A 23,955-nucleotide genomic window follows, 5' to 3' on the forward strand; every position below is an offset into this window, starting at 1 on the left:
AATGTACTGAATATTTTACTCAGTACTGTTTAATTGTATGTAAGTACTGTAACAAGGTGTATGCACGTTATTCACTTGAAACTTGAGTTTCCTTCACAGCGCTTTTCATTGTTTATTCTTAAAGCACTATCACAAAAAGTGTAAAATCCATTTTTCTCCTATGTTGCTGTCACTTACAGTAGTTAGAAATTTGCCAGATCTGACAGGTTTTTGGCTAATCCATCTCATCATGGGGGATTCTCAGTATTTAATTTATTCTTTACTAATGCACTCCCTGGAAATGATCTATATAAAGATGCTGGCTGCCCCCACTCACCTGTTTACACACTGTTGTGGCAGTTGGACTGAGCAACTGCCAGTCACTAAGCACTTTTTAAAAATAAAGAAAATCCAGAGAATCCCCCATGAGGAGATAGGCTAATCCAAAACCTGTCAGCTCTGTCAGTTTTCTAACATATGAGAAAAGTAATTTATAGCACATTTTACGTTGGGTGAAATGTGCTTTTTATGTCTTTTCATGCATTTCAAATTTTACTTTTTTGTGTGATTATTGTTGTTAAGTAGGAATGTACAGGAACGGTGTTTGATGTAAACACTACTTGTTTTAAGATGTTTTCTCTGGTGTTTTTTTTTTTTTTTTTAATAGTCTAGCTATTTGTACAAGGCAAAGTTACCCCTTGAGAGTGGTTTTGTATTGGGTCTTTTTCTGAGCTTTTGAGGAAAGATTGTTAGGTCTTTATTGATGCATTCTCATTGGGTCACTGCTCATGATTGGCATTCAGTGACGACACTACCATAAATGAGGGGAAATATCTTCAACTGGGACACAGGTAACAATAAAAACTGACTGCTACTGTATCTCGTCCAACAGAGTGTAGGTGGTGCAGAGTAGTGTGCAGGTGTTAGAAGGGGGCGGAGTGTAGGATGTGGGCAGGACCAGGATTCCAGCACTAGAGGCGGATATTTCAAAGTGCCCTCAATATTAGTTGGCCTTCCCAGTATAGATAGCCAGATGTTGCACCCAATATTGGGTAGCCTCCCCCCACCCAGTATAGCCAGATGTGCACCCAGTATGAGGTAGGTTCCCCTCCACCAGTAGAGTTAGGCAGATCCGCCCCTAATACTGGTGGCACACCTGACTATCTAATACTGGGGATGGGATGCTAACTAATATCAGGTAGCCATTCCTCCCACCCTGCTCTTGCCCAATGAAAAGTCCCTAGTGGAACATGCTAGAGAAATGTATCACCTATCGGCTCCAAGATCTCTTCTCAGCCACATCCCTTCTCCGACTCCTACGTCAGGGAGTAAAGTGTAGGACATATTCTGTATAATGTAGGAGGGTGTATGGAGCATACAATTCAGGGAGTGAAGTGTAGATTGTGGCATGTTCAGTGTAAGGTGGAGGGTATATGGTGTGTAGAATTATGGCACATAAGATTTAGGATGGAGTGTATAGAATGTGAGGTGTAGAGTCTGGCCTGCAGTATGTACAGTGTAGGATGCAGGGATTTGTGGTGCTGAATGTAAAGAATGTGAGGTGCCGAGTCTGGCCTGCAGTATGTACAGTGTAGGATGCAGGGATTTGCGGTACTGAATGTGAGGTGTAGAGTCTGGCCTGCAGTATGTACAGTGTAGGATGCAGGGATTTGTGGTACTGAATGTAAAGAATGTGAGGTGTAGAGTCTGGCCTGCAGTATGTACAGTGTAGGATGCAGAGATTTGTGGTACTGAATGTAAAGAATGTGAGGTGTAGAGTCTGGCCTGCAGTATGTACAGTGTAGGATGCAGAGATTTGTGGTACTGAATGTAAAGAATGTGAGGTGTAGAGTCTGGCCTGCAGTATGTACAGTGTAGGATGCAGAGATTTGTGGTACTGAATGTAAAGAATGTGAGGTGTAGCGTCTGGCCTGTAGTATGTACAGTGTAGGATGCAGGGATTTGCGGTACTGAATGTAAAGAATGTGAGGTGTAGAGTCTGGCCTGCAGTATGTACAGTGTAGGATGCAGGGATTTGTGGTGCTGAATGTAAAGAATGTGAGGTGTAGAGTCTGGCCTGCAGTATGTACAGTGCAGGATGCAGGGATTTGTGGTGCTGAATGTAAAGAATGTGAGGTGTAGAGTCTGGCCTGCAGTATGTACAGTGCAGGATGCAGGGATTTGTGGTACTGAATGTAAAGAATGTGAGGTGTAGTGTCTGGCCTGCAGTATGTACAGTGTAGGATGCAGTGATTTGCGGTACTGAATGTGAGGTGTAGAGTCTGGCCTGCAGTATGTACAGTGTAGGATGCAGGGATTTGCGGTACTGAATGTAAAGAATGTGAGGTGTAGAGTCTGGCCTGCAGTATGTACAGTGTAGGATGCAGTGATTTGCGGTACTGAATGTGAGGTGTAGAGTCTGGCCTGCAGTATGTACAGTGTAGGATGCAGGGATTTGTGGTACTGAATGTAAAGAATGTGAGGTGTAGAGTCTGGCCTGCAGTATGTACAGTGTAGGATGCAGGGATTTGAGGTACTGAATGTGGGGTGTAGCGTCTGGCCTGCAGTATGTACAGTGTAGGATGCAGGGATTTGCGGTACTGAATGTAAAGAATGTGAGGTGTAGAGTCTGGCCTGCAGTATGTACAGTGTAGGATGCAGGGATTTGCGGTACTGAATGTAAAGAATGTGAGGTGTAGAGTCTGGCCTGCATTATGTACAGTGTAGGATGCAGGGATTTGCGGTACTGAATGTAAAGAATGTGAGGTGTAGAGTCTGGCCTGCAGTATGTACAGTGTAGGATGCAGGGATTTGTGGTACTGAATGTAGAGTGTAAAGTGTAGGATGCCAGGACAGAGATGTTATATGGGTGTGGAATGTAGAGGTCCGTGTGTAAGGCTGTAGGTTTGGTGTATAGAGTGGAGTGTAGGTTGTAGTGTGCAGGGAGTAAAATACAGTTAGTGTTTCCCAAATAGCTGCATTTAGCACTAGACAGCAGGATGGGGTGCGGTTTTTTTCTATTAAGCGCCAGTTCTTCCTGATTCCAAGCTGGAAGGAGGAATTATCAGAGCTTTGAACCCAAACACTAAATTAGAATACTGAGTGGCGAGTATGGAGTGTAGTAGGGATGATTAATGAGATAACAATACAGAATTGATGCAAGGGTGAGGGACAGGAAGGTGACGTGTTTCTGACTGCTTGTCTGCTATATCCTCCTTCATGTCCTCTCGCTTCCTAAAACTTAATAAGAAAAACGGAACTAATAATTTTTCCACCGTCTCTGGCCACTTCTCTGCCTGAAGTAACTATAAATGTTAATAACACTCCCATCACTTCAGTTCCCAAAGCACGGTGCTTGGGGGTAATATTCGACTCTTCTCTCTTTTATTCCTCCTCATAACTCCATAACCAGCTCCTGCCATCTCCAACTCAAAAATATATCTCGCATCCGTCCCTTTCTCACTCAAGACACAACCAAAATGTTAATACATGCTCTTATAATTTCTCGTCTGGACTACTGCAATGTACTACTTTGTGGACTACCTTCTAACAAACTGGCCCCGCTCCAGTCAGTACTGAACTCAACTGCTCGTCTCATTCATCTTTCTTATCGATCTTCCTCAGCTGACCCTCTCTGTCAAGCTCTTCACTGACTGCCAATTAACCAGAGGATCCAGTTCAAACTCCTAACCCTAATCTACAAAGCTCTCCACAATCTCTCTCCCCGGTACATATCATCACTCATTTCCAGATACAAACTCAATCGCAATCTCAGATCTGCACACGATCTTCTGTTGTCCTCCTCTAGAATCACCTCCTCACATTCCATCTTACAAGATTTTGCACGCGCTTCACCCCTTCTCTGGAATCCCCTCCCACAACACATCCGTCACTCGCCAACCTTTGTTACTTTTAAACGCTCTCTAAACACTCATTTGTTCCGACAAGCATATGCGCTACCCTAGGCCACTTCCCTTTGTCCTAAGACCAAATTGCACTCCTACTAGGTATCCTAAAACACACTGCCTTTATATATTTTATCGTATACTACCCCTCCGCTTGTTTCCCCCTATTCCCTTTAGATTGTAAGCTCGCAAGGGCAGGGCTCTCTCCCCCTTTTGTGTCTTGGAAATCATTATACATTTTATTCATCATGTTACTTTTATCAATGTCATTACCACTTCTGTATTTTGTACTCTGTATGCTGTATCATTTTTTGTATTTTGTCACTAATTATGTATCTTGTATATTAGTGTACACCATTGTCTGTATTATGTACCCCATGTTTGTTTCTTACTTTGTACAGCGCCGCGGAATATGTTGGCGCTTTATAAATCAATAATAATAATACTGTGGGGGTTGGGTAGGTATGTCACTGGTAATTAGAAAAGGTCAGATGCAAGGTATAGGGATAGCTGAGGGTAGAGAGACATCGTGTAGGAAGTGGTCAGGGGAGGGGATGTAAAGGGACAGCTGAGGACTACTGGGGAGTAGGGATAGGGAATGAGATGACCTGGAAGGGCGCTTTATGCCAAATTTCTGCAATTTTCCCTTTACTGTTGTTAGTAGTGCCGATGTTGTGTTTTGTGTCAGCCACTTACCCTGCTAATTATGAACTACCAGCTCACCAAGGTAAGTGTATTACGGTACTTATAACACAGCTAGTCCAGAACCTTTAAGCAGGGGTCACGCTTGAAAAACGCTGCAGCGGTTTGCCCCATACCAAAAATGCATGCGGAAACGCATGTAAAGAGTCTATGGTACAGCTGCATTTTTTTTTCCAGAGGTGTCTGCAATTGTGCATAGTGGTTAAAAAAATAAAATTCCCCTTAAGGCATGCTTTGAGGTGAGAAGGATATGGAGGCTGCCATATGTATTTCTTTGTAAACCATGCAAGTTGCCTGGCAGGCCTGTTGATCTTCTGGCATAAGTAGTGCGAGTCAAAGTCCTGGAACAAGAATATGGCTAATTCAGTATAACCTGAGTCTGCCGAGTCCTAGTACCTAATCTGCTGCATGCTTGTTCAGAGTCTATGGCTAAAGTATCAGACACAGAATCAGGAAGTCTGCAAGGCAACTGGTATTGTTTTAAAAGGAAATCAATGTGGCAGTCTCCATAACCCTCTCACCTCGGGTTCCCTTTAAAACGCACCCCAAAATGCTTGTGGGGAATTGTCTATGATTTCCGTAGATGCAAGTGTGATCCCTTCTTTACTGCAGCTAATAAATCAAGCCTGAACACCAGGAACTCACTGACAGCACACTTTGTTGCTGGGGAAGGAATCTGAGTGAGGAGTCAGGACACAGCAGGAGCCTAAGAGCTTCTAGAAAGCACTAGTTCACACGGACATTCGAACCACATGGTTCTTGTGAAAGTATTATACACACTGCAATTACAAGTGAAGTAAGGAGACTTGAAGGAGTAAATGTGAGTTTATTGCTAGCTGTATCATTGAACATTATTTCCCAGATCTCAGAAACAAAGTGCAGTTTATGAAATCCTGCAGTTACTGACTATTACAGTCATTACTATGCAGCCATCCATCAAGGCTGAAGGTGATGGGGAGCAGTTTGCTCAGAGATGGCGATTATCGGGAGGATCCAAAATACTGCAAACATTCTTTTTACATTCTAGGTGTCTGTTCCTCCTTTTTGTTCATTTTCCTTTCATGGCATTCCAGCTAATTTCTTACAAGCAAAGCTTTGTACAATTACAGTACAGAGTTCATCTCCTGCCATTATAGCCAAAGATGGATCCTCCACAAGGCAAGCCCAAGCAGCTGCCTAGGGCCTGGAGAGAGTCTAGGGGCTTGGTGGATGTTAGCCCCCAGCAAAGCTTACTAAAAAAAAGCCAGGTGATCATCAGCAGGGGGCAAAAAAAAAATGCTATCTCGTCTAGCTAGGACCCCAGTTCATCGTAATCCTTTTCTGATTATAGCGGATCCAATTAATGCTATACTTATACCATAAGGCTGCATGTTGAATAATAACCATGCCAAATTATCAGCTGTAAAACATTAGATTTTTTTTTTCTTTATTACTCATTCAAGTGACCCTGACTTGGTCCTGAGCAGCACAAGCAGAGCCTGAGAAAAAAAACTCCACGTTCAGACGTTATCTTCATTGAAAACTACATCACAAAATCTATTTTTGTTCCAGAGATAAGCTCAGGAGAGCAATATGCAAATTAGAACTACCACTAACACTGTCAGGAGGAAGTACTTTCCCTTTTTAAGCCTCTCAACTAGTTAAATCAATCGATTGGCTTGCACTGATCAATAGGGAAGTTTAGCACACCCTACTCTTAGGCTTTGTTTACGTTATAAAACCGCCAGAGCTGTCGCAAGCGCTGAGCAATTTTATAGGGTTTTTTTGAAGCGTTTTACTAAGTGCTTTCTGAGCGATTTTTCACTCATTTTTTTTAACTTTCTGACGAAGTGAACTATGACCCGGAAATTAATAAATGGAATGTATTCCTGAAAGTGCTCTGGAAATCGCAATTCGAACAGTTTGCAAGCACTTTGCGAGTCAATAGAAAGTATAGGGAAATCGCGAACTCTCAGAAAATGGTGCAGGAGCCGCATTTGCGACTGGATAGAAAGGTTATTGCTCATGTGAGAACACTCTCACATAAGCGACTGTTGCACTAGCTCTTTTAAGGCGATTTAAAAAATCTGCTATCGCTAAAAAAAAAAAAAAAAAAGCGAAGTCGCTCGTAGTGTGAACAAGTCCTTAGATTTTTTGTTGTTGTATTACGTCTCTGGAACTACTGAGAATGTCACAGTACGTAATCTGTGATGATGCAGTTTATCACATGACTCAAAGTTTCTATTATCTTGGTGAGCATCAAGGTTTCTTTATCTCCAACTCTGATGCAGCAGCTATAAAAAAAAAAAAGATAACCCAGTCCTGTTATTTTAAACCTAAGTAGCAGAACTCGAGAGAATGGTGCCCTGCAGCAGGCAGCAGCTTGCTGATAGGAGTCTGTTTAGTCCCCTCCAGGGCACTAGAGGTCACTGTCGCATAACAGACTGCTCATTCATAATAAGAGAGCCTATCTGCTGTCCAAAAAGAAGGCCCTCTAGTGCCTGGAGAAAGTAGCAGCTGACTGTTTTTATCATCAAGGCTTGCTGCCGCATCCTTTTCTCTGCAGTTCCACCGTTTTAGGTTTTTAACCACTTAAGTACCAGCGGTCTCTGCCCCCTTAAGGACCAGAGACCGCTGGTACCAGAAATGGCAAAACACCAACAAATCGCCGCAAATACCCGCTGCAACTGCCGTCCACGCCGCATGCCACGAACCTCAGGCCACCCACTCCGCTGTCTCTATGATGGCAGAGTGTTATGAGCCAGTCAGGAGCCGCTTTCGTTGGCTCCTGACCCTGTCTATCAATGTAAGCCAATGGGAGTTGCTTACGCTGATAGACAGGGCCAGAAGCCAATGAGATCTGCCCCTGTCCAGCTCACAGAGCTCTGCCTTCATAGAGATGGCAGGGTGAGTGAGCTGCGGCGGGGAGACAGCAGGAATGCGTGGCGGCGGTGAGTTGAAATCTACACTCTGGCAGCCAGATCAGCTTCAAAACAGTGCGTAGATTTCAACTAGCGATGTCCTAAAGTAGTTAAAATAAGCAGCAAAAACCAAAGTTGTGGTCAGTCCAGTTATCGCATTATTTCTATCAAAACCACATTTTCAAAAACAGAAGATAACGCCAACAGATTAAAGATTCCATATAAATTAAAATGGAGTCTGACTTCCCTAGTTACAATTCCCTCTCATTCTGGAATTCCATTAATTATTTTAACACATACGGTAAGATCCAACAAAGCCATGATTAGTATCTAATCTGTACAATTCCGTTGTAACTATGCGACTGGTCAATTACTTGCAAAATCAAGTTTGTAACCGGGAAGATTGCCATCATTTGTATAGAGAAGTCACTCCCATTTCAGGTCTTGTGACCATGTTAAAAAAAAAAAAAACCCTTAAAGAAAACCTGTACTGAAAAAAGTTCCTCTGGGGGGTACTCCCCTCAGTAGGGGGAAGCCTCTGGACCCTATCGAGGCTTCCCTCGTCCTCCTGTGTCCCACGGCGGTCCCGCTGCAGCCCCCGGTACGCACAAGCGACAAATCCGACAGCCTGTGCAATATTTACCTTTTCGGGCTCCAGCGGGGGTGCTGTTGCAGCTCTTCTGACGGAGATAGGCGAAAATAGCTGATCTCCGTCGGGTCCGCTCTACTGCGCAGAAGCAGGATACTTGCGCCCGCGCAGTAGAGCGGCCCAACGGAGATCGGCTATTTTCGCCTTTCTCCATGGGAAGAGCGGATACTGCGCCTGCGCTGGAGCCACGGAGGTAAATATTTACATCGCCGTCGCTCCAGGAGGATTTTCTCTGCCGATGTGGGACTGAGGAGGACGAGGGAAGCCTCAATAGGATCCGGAGGCTTCCCCCACCCGAGGTGAGTGCCCTCCAGGGGAGTTTTTTTCATTACAGATTTTCTTTAAAGGGAACCTGAAGTGAGAGGAATATGTAGGCTGCCATATTTCCTTAGGTGTTGCCCAGCAGTCCTGCTGATGCCTTTGGCTGCAGTAATGTCTGAATCACACACCTGAAACATGCATGTGGCTAATCGTGTCAAATTTTTGTTAGAAACATCTGATCTGCTGCATGCTTGTTCATAGTCTATGGGTTAAAGTATTAGAGACAGAAGATCACAAGAAAGCCATGAAACTGGTTATGCCTAAAAGAAAATAAATATGGCAGCCCCCATATACCATCTAGCTTCAGATTAAGTGAGATATACTGGCTGTGAGACCAATGCTAATACATCTGTAATTTGCACTGTTATGTTAGACACAACATAGATTTTCATAGCAGCTGTACCATCACCCAGGTTGTGGGGGGTGAAAGGACAGTAGGACTGCAGTCACAGAAATGACACTGCATGTAAAACTACCATTTCAACCCTGTCATAGTGAAAGTACAAATTGTTTTATGCTATGGTTCTGCAGATATCTCTGGTGATAGTCTCAGACAACAAAATACAGGGTGCATAGCTGCTGAATGAGCAGGTCAGAAAAGTGTTCCCCCTACACTAGTTTTACCTGGACATCATGTCCTTTTGTTTCTGTACACCCCTTGAGTAGAGGGAGGAGCCTAAGCAGGGTTGTAGTTTCATCATACATCACTTCTGCTCAGTAGTAAATATGCAAAATATTCCCTAATGTCCCTGTAAGCTAGACACAAGTCCAGAGTGGCTGATGTGAAGTGTACCTGTTATTTTACACAACCATTCTAATCCAACTTGCAAACAAAAGCTGTTTCAGGCTAAATTGGCCTTCATCAGTGCAAGGCATGGATTAATATGGCTCTACAGATACAACTTGGAACCCAGTCAATAAAATGCCCCCGAGGTGAGTTTATATGGAGGCTGCCATATTTATTTCCTTTTAAAGGGACCCTGAACAATTTCAAAAATGACAATTTCCACTTACCTGGGGCTTCCTCCAGCCCACCATCCTCCTGGCTCCTCTCGCGGTCCTGCTGGCAGCTCAGTTATTCAGCAACTTCCTCCTGAAAGTCGCCAGTCTTCTTCCAGGCTGGCACACGTCATCAAGTCGCCCGGCGTGAGAGTCCTGTGCATGTGTGGTTCAGAATTAGAGAGCTGCGCATGCGCAGGAATCTCACGCCGGCCAACTTGGTGACGCGTGCTCGGCCAGGAAGAAGACTGGCGACTTTCAGGAGGAAGTCACTGATTTATGTAGCCGCCAGTGAGACTGGGAGAGGAGCCAGGAAGACGTTGGGGGACCTCGGGGGCCTATGGTGGGCTGGAGGAAGCCCCATGTAAGTGGAAATCATTATTTTTAAACCTGTTCAGGTTCCCTTTAAGCAATGCCAGTTGCCTGGCACCCCTGCTGATTCTCTGCCCCTAATACTTTTTAGCAAATCTGGGGTTTCTGACAATATTGTACAATCTGACAAGATTAGCTGCATGCTTGTTTCTGGTGTTATTCAGACACTATTGAAGCCAAATAGTCCAGCAGGGCCGACGGCAACTGGTATTGTTTGACCTGGATGCTGCCAGATTTATTTCCTGTTATTCTCACCTCGATTTCACTTTAAGCACTGCATAGTCTTCAAACAGCCTTAGAAGTTGGCCTTATCACTGCGAGTACTGCCAGCTGATTGGTTGAGGCTGCTGGTTACTGGAGTTTCAGATAACTAGGATAGCTGTATATGCTTGGTAAAGAGGTTTTTAGTCTCTTACAAAATCCCCAATAAATGAAGTAATTTGGCTGCTGGCAATAGCCGGTTTCTGAATTACGTGTTCAGAAATTGCGACAACTCCGAATGACATTAACACCAGAAGTTTCAGCGGGCCTAGGGTGAGGCGTCTTTCCATATCACCCTGCTCCGAAATTTGGCCCTGGCCATTTTCAATGTACTCTAAAATCCTAGTACTTGTGGTACGCCATGACTTTACTCTGCGTCTCCTAAATAGTCCCATATTTTACAATCTCATGCTTAGGGAGCCAGCCAGGGGTTGTCTTTTTTTTTAACCATAAATGCCCATTCTAAATGCAGGCAACAACTAGCAATGCCGCTAAAACTACATATAAGTTCAATTCCCACATGCAGGTGTGCTTTAACATAATGCTTTTATATTGAATGTTATTAACAGCCCTTTAGAATATTCTCTCTGTGTGATCAGACATTAAGGCTGGTTTCACAGTGGGACGTTACAGGCGCACGTTAGTGCAGCCTGTAACGCACCCCACCGCACAGCAATGAAAAATCAATGGGCTGTTCACAGTGCCCACGTTGCGTTACATAGTAACGCTGCGCCACCAGACAACGTACTGCATGCAGTACTATCTAAGCGGCAGAGCCGCGTTAGACTGCTTGCACATGCTCCGTAACGTTGGGGAGGAGTGGAGAGCGGCCAGGCACATGGCTAATTAATATTCACTGCACTCAGTGACGTGCAGTGTTTACTTCCTGGAGCGGCCGCTCTGTGCAGCGGTTGGCCGGCGGGACCACGTGATGCTGCATGCGCACAAGAGTACGCATCACGGCAATACGGACGCCAGAGTGAGCTGCACAACGCGGCTCACTCCGACGTCCAAAGCAGGGAGCACCAGGCGTTGTGTTAGGGGCACGTTATGCGACCATAACGTCCCCTAAAACGCAACGTCCTGGTGTGTAAGTAGCCTAACTTGTTACCTCTCGTACAGCTTGTATTGTATCAGCTGTGAACCATATTTACTGCAAATCACGGGGGACGTTAAAAAAACAAAACGAAAACAACCAGAGCAGCAGCAGGGAAAAATAGCCCCGGCTGCATACAAATATACTGCATATGTATTTCAACTGATGCAAAAAAAAAAAAATAGTAATAATTCAGCCTTCAGGATAGGCAGAAAAATAAAACGTTAGATAATTAGGAGCAAAGCAAGTACCGTTAATTACGATAGAAAAAATATATTGTTTTTGAAAATCCTCAGAATGCCGTAATCTGTGCGAATGGCAGCATTGTCTATAAATAGAATTTTACTTTTGTAGAAAACAAGTCATTTTTCTTGTGTCCGCAGGTCGCCTGTTGTAAGTGGTTTTTTTTTCTATAAAAGTGAAACGGTCGGACGCAATCGATGGCCACAGTAAAGAGTCGCTGGGAGTCTCCAGTCGGTCATGGTAGGCACTTTTTTTTTTCTGTGCAGAAATTCCAGCCGTGGTTTGACAACAGTGCCACACCCAGCAGCTAGAATGGGGCGGAGCCAGCGACTGCCGTGCAGCGTCTTCAGAGCCATGAAGTTGACTATGAACTCCAGGAGTTTGCGGCGGTTGCTCTGAGGTAGGAATGTGCTGCTCAGCTCCAGAACGTTGTTGCAGTTTTCTCTGGAGACCTGAAAGACCTAAAGAGGAAGGGGAGAAGTCAGATGATATTTTAAAATATTACCATTATTTTTAATATTAGATATACATGTTCTATGTACATGAACTAATGTAAAGCACTTGCTTAAAGGGAAGGTTCAGGGAGGGTGGGTAAAAAATAAAAATCAATTTCCACTTACCTGGGGCTTCCTCCAGCCCGTGGCAGGCAGGAGGTGCCCTCGCCACCGCTCCGCAGGCTCCCGGTGGTCGGGCTCTTCTGCGCTCCAAGGCCCGGAACTTCTGCGTCCCACGCCGGCACGCTGATGTCATCGGACGTCCTGGGGGCTCTACTGCGCATGCGCAGTAGTTCTGCGCCTGCGCAGTAGAGCCCGGAGAACGTCCGATGACGTCAGCGCGCCGGCGTGGGACGCAGAAGTTCCGGGCCTTGGAGCGCAGAAGAGCCCGACCTGGCAGCCGGCCAGGTCGGGTCGGCCACCGGAGACCACCGGGAGCCTGCGGAGCGGCGGCGAGGGCACCTCCTGCCTGCCACGGGCTGGAGGAAGCCCCAGGTAAGTGGAAATTGATTTTTATTTTTTACCCACCCTCCCTGAACCTTCCCTTTAAAATCGTGGGCATTTTCTGCAATGCGATAACGCACATAATGCTTCCCAATGTGCAATCGCAGTGCACTGGTAGCATTGTGCGATTTTCTGCGATGGGGGAAAAGGCAGACACTATTGCTTTGTCTGCAATGGGGAAATAGCAAGCATCTTGCGATACAGTCAGCTGTTCTCAGCTGGCTGCCGGCCAAGAATGCGGATTCAGCCGTGGGAAACCGCTGCCATTTTCCTGCGGCCTCAAGTGTGACCATTCCCTTAGTTTTCCATGTAACTCCTAGCCTGGGACCCACTTGCAGCGTTTTTGTTTTGAAAAACACTCATTCACTTGAATGAGAGTCGTGGCACAGTTGGCGGAAAGGATTTTTTGAAAACAAAAACGCTGCAAGTGGGTGCCAGGCCTTAGGCTTTGTTTATAATGGTGTGATGCAAAAGCTGCATTGTAGCGTGGAATGTCACCCTTCAAAGCAACACCTATGAGACATTCAAAGTGTGTCCGACTTTTCCATTGCGTTGCATTCCTACTTTTACAGGGAAAGAAACGCAACACTCACTGTCCACCGAGCAGAACGCTTGTTCATTTGTCTAATATGTGAACATCTGAACTTCAAAGTTGAAAAACTCAAAGCTAACCCATTGTTCTATCCAATTGAAAACTGATTTTTGATGAAGGTAAAGGATGCATTGTTGCTGTATACTCTGAAGACCACTTGTGTGTTATATTTTACTTTGAAATGTTATCAGATCTGATTGCTATAAATATTGTAATCACATCTATACTTAAGATTCTTAATATTGTGTTTATATCTACAGTATGAAAATACATTAATACACAGTATACAGACTGGAATCATTGTCTTCATTTCATAGAAGAATAATATCAATTAAATTATCCGTTTAGATCTTCTGTGGGTACCATGAGGATTACCTCGCCGCCTCTGGGGGAGTTGGGATGTGTACAGTAAAGGTTCGTATACACGTCCGATAAAGATCGTTCGTTACGAACGATTTGACGTTTACACGATATTCAAATTAGACGGAAAAGATCGTTCGTAATGAACGATTGTGTACACACGTGAACGATATAAGTATAAAGTACTGAACGACGAACGATTACAAAATGCGTGCGCAAACGGAAGTGACGTTATGACAGGCAATAAGAACATGCGTTATCGGACGATCTTTGTACACACTGCAACGATTGAACGATTATCTTTCGAAAAAATCCGCCGGGTTGGATCGGTCGGATTGAACGATAACGGTCGTTATCGTCCCAAAAAACGATCGTTGGAAAATTTGGGGCACACGATTATCGGTCCAATTGTCGTTATCGTTCGTTTTTGAACGATCGTTATCGTACGTGTGTACTCAGCTTTAGGATGAATAATGAGATGCAAATTTCTCCTTGCATTCAATTTTCATGTAAACTATATGCAGCTTGACATTAAACCAGTCAGAATAATTTCCTGTCAATTTGTATTGGTCCAAGTTCAAGCTGCATAACATGTACATGAAATTTGAATGCAAGGAGAAATTCTCATTGATCATCCCCTAGACTGCAGTGTTCCCTAACCCTGTCCTCAAGGCCCACCAACAGTGCATGTTTTGTGGAAAGCCACAGAGGTAGTTAATCAGCTCTGCTGAGACACTTATTACCTCACCTGTGCATGTTTGTGGTTTCCTGCAAAGCATGCACTGTTGGTGGACCTTGAGTACAGCAGTGATCTGCAAACGTAGCTCTCCAGCTGTTAAGGAACTACAAGTCCCACAGGAGTGCATTGCAGGAGTCTGACAGCCACAATCATGACTCATTAAGGCAAATGCATTGTGGGACTTATTGTTCCTTAACAGCTGGTGAGCTAAGTTTGCAGATCACTGCTCTAGAGCAGGGCTTTTCAACCTTGTCCTCAAGTACCACTGCGGCCTAGTGCACACCAGAGCGGTTCGGTTGCGTTTTTAGGAACGCTTGCGGCGCAGGAAACGCTTGGGTAATGTATTTCAATGGGCTGGTGCACACCAGAGCGGGTCGGTTTTAGCTGAAACGCAAACTCCCGGGCTGCAGCATTTTTTGGATTTCGGAGGCATTTCTGCCTCCAATGTTAACTATAGGAAAAACGCAAAACGCTTGATAAAAACGCCAGATCAGAGTGGTTTTCCAGGCGGTTTTGTTACAGTAGCTGTTCAGTAACAGCTTTACTGTAACAATATCTGTAATCTGCTACACAAAAACGCTTCACTTTAAGTAAAAAACGCGGGTACTTATCCGTTAGCCGGGCGCATCCTCTAGGTGGAGACAAAACTCCACCAGAGTTACATCTTTCCCTGCTATCCATGTCGGCCTGGAGGGGGAATAGTAATTAGCGCCACCTGCCTGATGCGCCCGGCTAACGGATAAGTACCAAAAACGCTACACAAAACCGCAAAACGCTTCATAATAAGAAAAAAACGCTTCAAAAACCGCTAGCATTTTGCGGATCTTTTTGGTGTGCACTAGGTCTACCAATGCATGTTTTGCAGAAAACCACACACACATTCACAGGTGAGGTAATTAGTGTCTCAGCAGAGCTGATTAACTGCATCTGTGCCTCCCACAAAACATGCACCGTTGGTGGTACTTGAGGACAGGTTGAAAAGCCCTGCTCTAGAGCATGTACAGCTGTACCGATATCTCACTAAAGGATCTGTGGTGCCAGATAGGGCTGAGCTCTCGGATTCCGAATTTCGAGTTTGCCATCGGAATTTGGCAATTCCGAGTACCGAATTCGCGTTTACATTGGTGGTGGGCTGCTTCACTTCACTGCTGGGAATTGTGAGCACTAATTATATTACATTGCTGTTTGTATATTGTTTTTTGCTGCTGCAATATCTGGTGGATTGTCTGTGTGGTTCATCTGATATTAAACAGCAAGTGTCAGTTTTTAAAAGTACAATTTTTTTTTCTTTTCCCTCTAGTTTGTTTTGCAGCAGGCAATTGGCTAGGGGGAGGGACTAGCTGCAACACAGGTGTTAAATTAAACAGGAAGTGTAGGCCAAACCTTCAATCTTGGTGGTGGGCTGCTTCACTTCACTGCTGGGAATTGTGAGCACTAATTATATTACATTGCTGTTTGTATATTGTTTTTTGCTGCTGCAATATCTGGTGGATTGTCTGTGTGGTTCATCTGATATTAAACAGCAAGTGTCAGTTTTTAAAAGTACAATTTTTTTTTTCTTTTCCCTCTAGTTTGTTTTGCAGCAGGCAATTGGCTAGGGGGAGGGACTAGCTGCAACACAGGTGTTAAATTAAACAGGAAGTGTAGGCCAAACCTTCAATCTTGGTGGTGGGCTGCTTCACTTCACTGCTGGGAATTGTGAGCACTAATTATATTACATTGCTGTTTGTATATTGTTTTTTGCTGCTGCAATATCTGGTGGATTGTCTGTGTGGTTCATCTGATATTAAACAGCAAGTGTCAGTTTTTAAAAGTACAATTTTTTTTTTCTTTTCCCTCTAGTTTGTTTTGCAGAAGGCAATTGGCTAGGGGGAGGGACTAGCTGCAACACAGGTGTTAAATTAAACAGGAAGTGTAGGCCAAACCTTCAATCTTGGTGGTGGGCTGCTTCACTTCACTGCTGGGAATTGTGAGCACTAATTATATTACATTGCTGTTTGTATATTGTTTTTTGCTGCTGCAATATCTGGTGGATTGTCTGTGTGGTTCATCTGATATTAAACAGCAAGTGTCAGTTTTTAAAAGTACAATTTTTTTTTTTCTTTTCCCTCTAGTTTGTTTTGCAGCAGGCAATTGGCTAGGGGGAGGGACTAGCTGCAACACAGGTGTTAAATTAAACAGGAAGTGTAGGCCAAACCTTCAATCTTGGTGGTGGGCTGCTTCACTTCACTGCTGGGAATTGTGAGCACTAATTATATTACATTGCTGTTTGTATATTGTTTTTTGCTGCTGCAATATCTGGTGGATTGTCTGTGTGGTTCATCTGATATTAAACAGCAAGTGTCAGTTTTTAAAAGTACAATTTTTTTTTCTTTTCCCTCTAGTTTGTTTTGCAGCAGGCAATTGGCTAGGGGGAGGGACTAGCTGCAACACAGGTGTTAAATTAAACAGGAAGTGTAGGCCAAACCTTCAATCTTGGTGGTGGGCTGCTTCACTTCACTGCTGGGAATTGTGAGCACTAATTATATTACATTGCTGTTTGTATATTGTTTTTTGCTGCTGCAATATCTGGTGGATTGTCTGTGTGGTTCATCTGATATTAAACAGCAAGTGTCAGTTTTTAAAAGTACAATTTTTTTTTTCTTTTCCCTCTAGTTTGTTTTGCAGCAGGCAATTGGCTAGGGGGAGGGACTAGCTGCAACACAGGTGTTAAATTAAACAGGAAGTGTAGGCCAAACCTTCAATCTTGGTGGTGGGCTGCTTCACTTCACTGCTGGGAATTGTGAGCACTAATTATATTACATTGCTGTTTGTATATTGTTTTTTGCTGCTGCAATATCTGGTGGATTGTCTGTGTGGTTCATCTGATATTAAACAGCAAGTGTCAGTTTTTAAAAGTACAATTTTTTTTTTCTTTTCCCTCTAGTTTGTTTTGCAGCAGGCAATTGGCTAGGGGGAGGGACTAGCTGCAACACAGGTGTTAAATTAAACAGGAAGTGTAGGCCAAACCTTCAATCTTGGTGGTGGGCTGCTTCACTTCACTGCTGGGAATTGTGAGCACTAATTATATTACATTGCTGTTTGTATATTGTTTTTTGCTGCTGCAATATCTGGTGGATTGTCTGTGTGGTTCATCTGATATTAAACAGCAAGTGTCAGTTTTTAAAAGTACAATTTTTTTTTTCTTTTCCCTCTAGTTTGTTTTGCAGCAGGCAATTGGCTAGGGGGAGGGACTAGCTGCAACACAGGTGTTAAATTAAACAGGAAGTGTAGGCCAAACCTTCAATCTTGGTGGTGGGCTGCTTCACTTCACTGCTGGGAATTGTGAGCACTAATTATATTACATTGCTGTTTGTATATTGTTTTTTGCTGCTGCAATATCTGGTGGATTGTCTGTGTGGTTCATCTGATATTAAACAGCAAGTGTCAGTTTTTAAAAGTACAATTTTTTTTTCTTTTCCCTCTAGTTTGTTTTGCAGCAGGCAATTGGCTAGGGGGAGGGACTAGCTGCAACACAGGTGTTAAATTAAACAGGAAGTGTAGGCCAAACCTTCAATCTTGGTGGTGGGCTGCTTCACTTCACTGCTGGGAATTGTGAGCACTAATTATATTACATTGCTGTTTGTATATTGTTTTTTGCTGCTGCAATATCTGGTGGATTGTCTGTGTGGTTCATCTGATATTAAACAGCAAGTGTCAGTTTTTAAAAGTACAATTTTTTTTTTCTTTTCCCTCTAGTTTGTTTTGCAGCAGGCAATTGGCTAGGGGGAGGGACTAGCTGCAACACAGGTGTTAAATTAAACAGGAAGTGTAGGCCAAACCTTCAATCTTGGTGGTGGGCTGCTTCACTTCACTGCTGGGAATTGTGAGCACTAATTATATTACATTGCTGTTTGTATATTGTTTTTTGCTGCTGCAATATCTGGTGGATTGTCTGTGTGGTTCATCTGATATTAAACAGCAAGTGTCAGTTTTTAAAAGTACAATTTTTTTTTTCTTTTCCCTCTAGTTTGTTTTGCAGCAGGCAATTGGCTAGGGGGAGGGACTAGCTGCAACACAGGTGTTAAATTAAACAGGAAGTGTAGGCCAAACCTTCAATCTTGGTGGTGGGCTGCTTCACTTCACTGCTGGGAATTGTGAGCACTAATTATATTACATTGCTGTTTGTATATTGTTTTTTGCTGCTGCAATATCTGGTGGATTGTCTGTGTGGTTCATCTGATATTAAACAGCAAGTGTCAGTTTTTAAAAGTACAATTTTTTTTTTCTTTTCCCTCTAGTTTGTTTTGCAGCAGGCAATTGGCTAGGGGGAGGGACTAGCTGCAACACAGGTGTTAAATTAAACAGGAAGTGTAGGCCAAACCTTCAATCTTGGTGGTGGGCTGCTTCACTTCACTGCTGGGAATTGTGAGCACTAATTATATTACATTGCTGTTTGTATATTGTTTTTTGCTGCTGCAATATCTGGTGGATTGTCTGTGTGGTTCATCTGATATTAAACAGCAAGTGTCAGTTTTTAAAAGTACAATTTTTTTTTTCTTTTCCCTCTAGTTTGTTTTGCAGCAGGCAATTGGCTAGGGGGAGGGACTAGCTGCAACACAGGTGTTAAATTAAACAGGAAGTGTAGGCCAAACCTTCAATCTTGGTGGTGGGCTGCTTCACTTCACTGCTGGGAATTGTGAGCACTAATTATATTACATTGCTGTTTGTATATTGTTTTTTGCTGCTGCAATATCTGGTGGATTGTCTGTGTGGTTCATCTGATATTAAACAGCAAGTGTCAGTTTTTAAAAGTACAATTTTTTTTTCTTTTCCCTCTAGTTTGTTTTGCAGCAGGCAATTGGCTAGGGGGAGGGACTAGCTGCAACACAGGTGTTAAATTAAACAGGAAGTGTAGGCCAAACCTTCAATCTTGGTGGTGGGCTGCTTCACTTCACTGCTGGGAATTGTGAGCACTAATTATATTACATTGCTGTTTGTATATTGTTTTTTGCTGCTGCAATATCTGGTGGATTGTCTGTGTGGTTCATCTGATATTAAACAGCAAGTGTCAGTTTTTAAAAGTACAATTTTTTTTTTCTTTTCCCTCTAGTTTGTTTTGCAGCAGGCAATTGGCTAGGGGGAGGGACTAGCTGCAACACAGGTGTTAAATTAAACAGGAAGTGTAGGCCAAACCTTCAATCTTGGTGGTGGGCTGCTTCACTTCACTGCTGGGAATTGTGAGCACTAATTATATTACATTGCTGTTTGTATATTGTTTTTTGCTGCTGCAATATCTGGTGGATTGTCTGTGTGGTTCATCTGATATTAAACAGCAAGTGTCAGTTTTTAAAAGTACAATTTTTTTTTTCTTTTCCCTCTAGTTTGTTTTGCAGCAGGCAATTGGCTAGGGGGAGGGACTAGCTGCAACACAGGTGTTAAATTAAACAGGAAGTGTAGGCCAAACCTTCAATCTTGGTGGTGGGCTGCTTCACTTCACTGCTGGGAATTGTGAGCACTAATTATATTACATTGCTGTTTGTATATTGTTTTTTGCTGCTGCAATATCTGGTGGATTGTCTGTGTGGTTCATCTGATATTAAACAGCAAGTGTCAGTTTTTAAAAGTACAATTTTTTTTTTTCTTTTCCCTCTAGTTTGTTTTGCAGCAGGCAATTGGCTAGGGGGAGGGACTAGCTGCAACAGGAGGTATTTGGTCAGCTTCAGGACTCAGTACTGAGCTTGCTCAGTCTGTGGCTTGCTCACTAAGTGGCTGCGACACAAGTGGCATAGGCGTTAAAAACAGGCGTTACAACACAGGCACAAAGAGAGTGGTGAGAGGAAGTAGGTAAGGACAAAAAAAAAAAAAAAAAAAAACTTCAATCAATATTGCGGTTTTTTTGCATTGGTTAGAATGTGCTAGGCACGTTGTGGTGTAGTCTTCAAATTTTGAGGACTCCACCCCAACTTCACTTACTCCACCTCCACTCCTCCACCCCTCCCGCCCCTCCTCCCCCCCTCCCCCTCCTCCCCCCCCCCCCCTCTTCACTCACTCCCCATCTTCACTTACTCTCCCTTTCCTCCTCCCCAGCTACACTCACTCTCCCATTTCATCTTTTACCACCACAGTTTACTTTAAATAATTTTTCCCCACACAAAAGTCATCATGTTGGACTATGCTGTACAGTGTACATCCTGCAACATGTATGCATGCCTTGATCAGCGGATTGAGGGTGTTTACTGTTGCCCTGGGTGTGTGCGTGTTGCTCAGTTAGAGGCGGAAGTCGCAGAGCTAAATAAGCATCTCGCAACACTGAGAAGCATACACAACATGGAGAAGAGCTTGGATCTCACGATCCAGACACTGGATGGAACCGTTGAAGATGAGGAGGGTGGAGTACAGCCGGACCAAGAAGCAGAGGCAGCCGCTAGTTGGGTCACAGTTAGAAGGGGTAGGGGAAAAAGTGGCAGGGAGGCTAGTCCCGAGTTGTCCCTCACTAATAAGTATGCTTGTTTGCGTAATATTGGGGAGGATGATTCAGGAGTAGCAATGCTGCAGCAGGATGTGCTCCTTAGCAACCAAGGGGCAGACTGCTGTAACGAGAAAGGGAATAGGAGTGCAGCTAAGGCTAGACAGGTACTGGTGGTAGGGGATTCAATTATTAGGCGCACAGATAGGGTACTCTGTCGAAGAAACCGTGAATGCCGTACAGTCTGTTGCCTCCCGGGTGCTCGGGTTCGGCATGTAGCGGAAAGACTGGGTGGGGCTGGGGAAGACCCGGCTGTCATGGTACACATTGGCACCAATGACAGTTAGTGGGAGATGGAAGGTCCTCAAAAATGATTTTCAGGTACTTGGAGATAAACTTAAAGCAAGGACCTCCAAGGTGGTGTTTTCTGAAATACTGCCAGTGCCACGTGCTACATCTGAGAGACAGAGGGAGCTTAGGGAGTTAAATAAGTGGCTGAGAAATTGGTGTAGGAAGGAAGGGTTTGGGTTCCTGGAGAACTGGGCAGACTTTGCAGTCGGCTACAGGTTCTACAGCAGGGATGGGCTGCACCTTAATGGGGAGGGTGCAGCTGCATTGGGGGAGAAGATGGCTAAACGGTTGGAGGAGATTTTAAACTAGGATCTGGGGGGAGGCGGGAGGATAAAGTCTCAATACATAGACAAGATGAGGTAAAAAGACAGTGGGAACCTATTATTATGGAGGGTGGAGAGGGGGGTGGGGACAGTGTAAAGATTAAGGAGGTTGGTAAAAATTCAAGTAGCCAATTTCATGTAAACAAAATTGGTAAATGTGGTGGTAAAAATATAAAGTGCATGGTAACCAATGCTCGGAGCCTTGCAAATAAAATAGACGAACTAGAGTTCATTCTGAATGACAAAGGCTATGACATTGTGGGAATAACCGAGACATGGATGGATGAAAGCCATGACTGGATAGCTAATTTAAAAGGATACAATGTGTTTAGGAGGGATAGAACAGGGAAAAAAGGTGGAGGGGTTTGTCTCTTTGTTAAGAATTCTCTTACAGCTGTCCTCAACGATGAGATGGAGGAAGATTGCGAAGATGTGGAGTCCGTTTGGGTAAATATTCATGGTGGAAATAAAAGTTGCCAATTGCTTATTGGGGTATGCTACAGGCCACCTCTTATTAATGAAGCTGCAGAACTGCGATTACTACAGCAGATTGAAAAAGCTGCAGGTAAAAATGAGGTCATAATTATGGGCGACTTCAACTTTCCAGACATTGACTGGAGTATTGAGGCTACCCATTCTGGTAAAAGCAGCAGATTTCTGGCAGCACTACAGGACAATTACTTGACTCAAATGGTAACTGAACCAACTAGGGGGAATGCGTTACTGGATCTGATCATTTCTAATAGACCAGATAATGTATCAAATGTGCAGGTTCAAGAACATTTGGGAAATAGTGATCACAACATGATAACGTTTGAGCTGGTGACTGATAGGCCACGGGGCAGCGGGACCACTAAAACTATGAACTTTAGAAAAGCAAAGTTCACTCAAATTAGGCAGGCACTAAGTTTGGTGAACTGGGATAATGTACTACAAGGGGAAGACACTGAAGGGAAATGGCAAGCTTTTAAACTTATACTCAATCAATACTGTAGTATGTATATCCCATATGGAAACAAAATGTCTAGGAATAAAAAAAGGCCTCTATGGATGAATAGAAAGGTTAAAGATAAAATGAAGAGGAAAAAGAATGCTTATAAGGTCTTAAAACAGGAGGGGACAGAGGCTGCACTAAGCAATTATAAGGAGTGCAATAAAAATTGTAAAAAAGAAATTAGGCAGGCAAAGATTGAAGCTGAAAAACAAATCGCTAAGGATATCAAATCTAACCCAAAAAAGTTTTACAAGTACATTAACTCTAAAAAAAGAAAGGTTGACTGTATAGGACTCCTAAAGGATGAGGATGGGAACTCAATGGTGGATGACCAAGGTAAGGCAGAGTTATTAAATGCTTTCTTTGCTTCTGTCTTCACAAAAGAAACAGCACTGTTGCAAACTACAGAGGCGGAAGAGTCTCAATCTTCTAACTGTAATATTAAATACTTAACGCAGGAAGAAGTGAAGGCAAGACTAAATAAATTAAAAATAGACAAGGCACCTGGCCCGGATGGCATGCATCCTCGGGTCCTAAGGGAATTAAGTTCAGTTATAGATAAACCCCTTTATCTTATCTTTTGTGACTCTCTTGCAACTGGCAGAGTCCCAGTGGATTGGCGTACAGCCCACGTTTTCCCATTATTTAAGAAGGGCAAAAAATCTGATCCAGGAAATTATAGACCTGTAAGTTTAACATCAGTTGTATGCAAACTATTTGAGGGGTTACTAAGAGATACTATACATGACTTCATAGTAGAAAATAATCTTATTTCTCAGCATCAACATGGGTTTACTAAAGACAGGTCCTGTTTGACTAACATGCTCAGCTTTTATGAGGTAGTGAATGCTAATATGGATATTGGGAATGCTGTAGATGTGATATACTTGGACTTTGCAAAGGCCTTCGACACTGTTCCCCACAAAAGTCTGGTGCAAAAGTTGAGGATGCAAGGACTGGGGAAGAGTCTGTGTTCATGGATAGGGAACTGGCTAATGGACAGAAAACGAAGAGTTGTGGTCAATGGATCATACTCAAAATGGGAGACTGTTAGCAGTGGGGTCCCACAGGGGTCTGTTCTGGGTCCAGTGCTCTTCAATTTATTTATTAATGACCTAGTAGATGCAGTAGTGAGCAATGTTGCTATTTTTGCAGATGATACAAAATTGTGCAGAATCATTAACTCTCAGGAAGATAGTGTCATATTGCAACAGGATCTGGATAGGAGTGCTATATGGGCACATACATGGCAGATGAAATTCAATGTTGACAAATGTAAGGTCATGCATTTTGGACGTACTAATGGTCTAGCACCATACAAAATAAATGGGATACAGTTGGGGACATCAAACTTGGAGAAGGACTTAGGAGTACTCATTGACAACAAGTTAAATAATCGTACTCAATGCCAAGCAGCTGCAGCTAAAGCTAACAAAATGTTGGGATGCATTAAAAGGGAAATAAAAACTCGAGATGCTAGCATAATATTGCCCCTGTTTAACTCTCTAGTAAGGCCACATCTGGAATATGGAATTCAGTTCTGGGCACCACATTACAAAAAAGATATTGCAGTTTTAGAGCAGGTGCAGAGACGAGCAACAAAATTGATGCGTGGGATGGAAGGTCTCACTTATCGAGAAAGGTTAGATAAACTGGGTTTATTTAGTCTAGAGAAAAGACGCCTTAGAGGGGATCTAATTAACATGTATAAATACATCAGAGG

General features: G+C 43.5%; 2 long non-coding RNA genes across 2 annotated transcripts in view; one reads left to right on the forward strand and one right to left on the reverse strand.

The window, feature by feature from the left end:
- LOC137537328 (uncharacterized) overlaps positions 1-11,982 on the forward strand; it is a 93,642-nt gene extending 81,660 nt beyond the window's left edge. Inside the window, exon 6 of the long non-coding RNA XR_011024595.1 lies at positions 11,568-11,982. This is a non-coding gene — a long non-coding RNA (uncharacterized lncRNA). The remainder of the gene's footprint in view (positions 1-11,567) is intronic.
- Positions 11,212-23,955, reverse strand: part of LOC137537330 (uncharacterized) — a 36,476-nt gene continuing 23,732 nt past the window's right edge. Inside the window, exon 3 of the long non-coding RNA XR_011024596.1 lies at positions 11,212-11,888. This is a non-coding gene — a long non-coding RNA (uncharacterized lncRNA). The remainder of the gene's footprint in view (positions 11,889-23,955) is intronic.

The sequence above is a fragment of the Hyperolius riggenbachi genome, chromosome 10 (assembly GCF_040937935.1).
Source record: "Hyperolius riggenbachi isolate aHypRig1 chromosome 10, aHypRig1.pri, whole genome shotgun sequence".
NCBI classification, from domain to species: Eukaryota; Metazoa; Chordata; class Amphibia; order Anura; family Hyperoliidae; genus Hyperolius; species Hyperolius riggenbachi.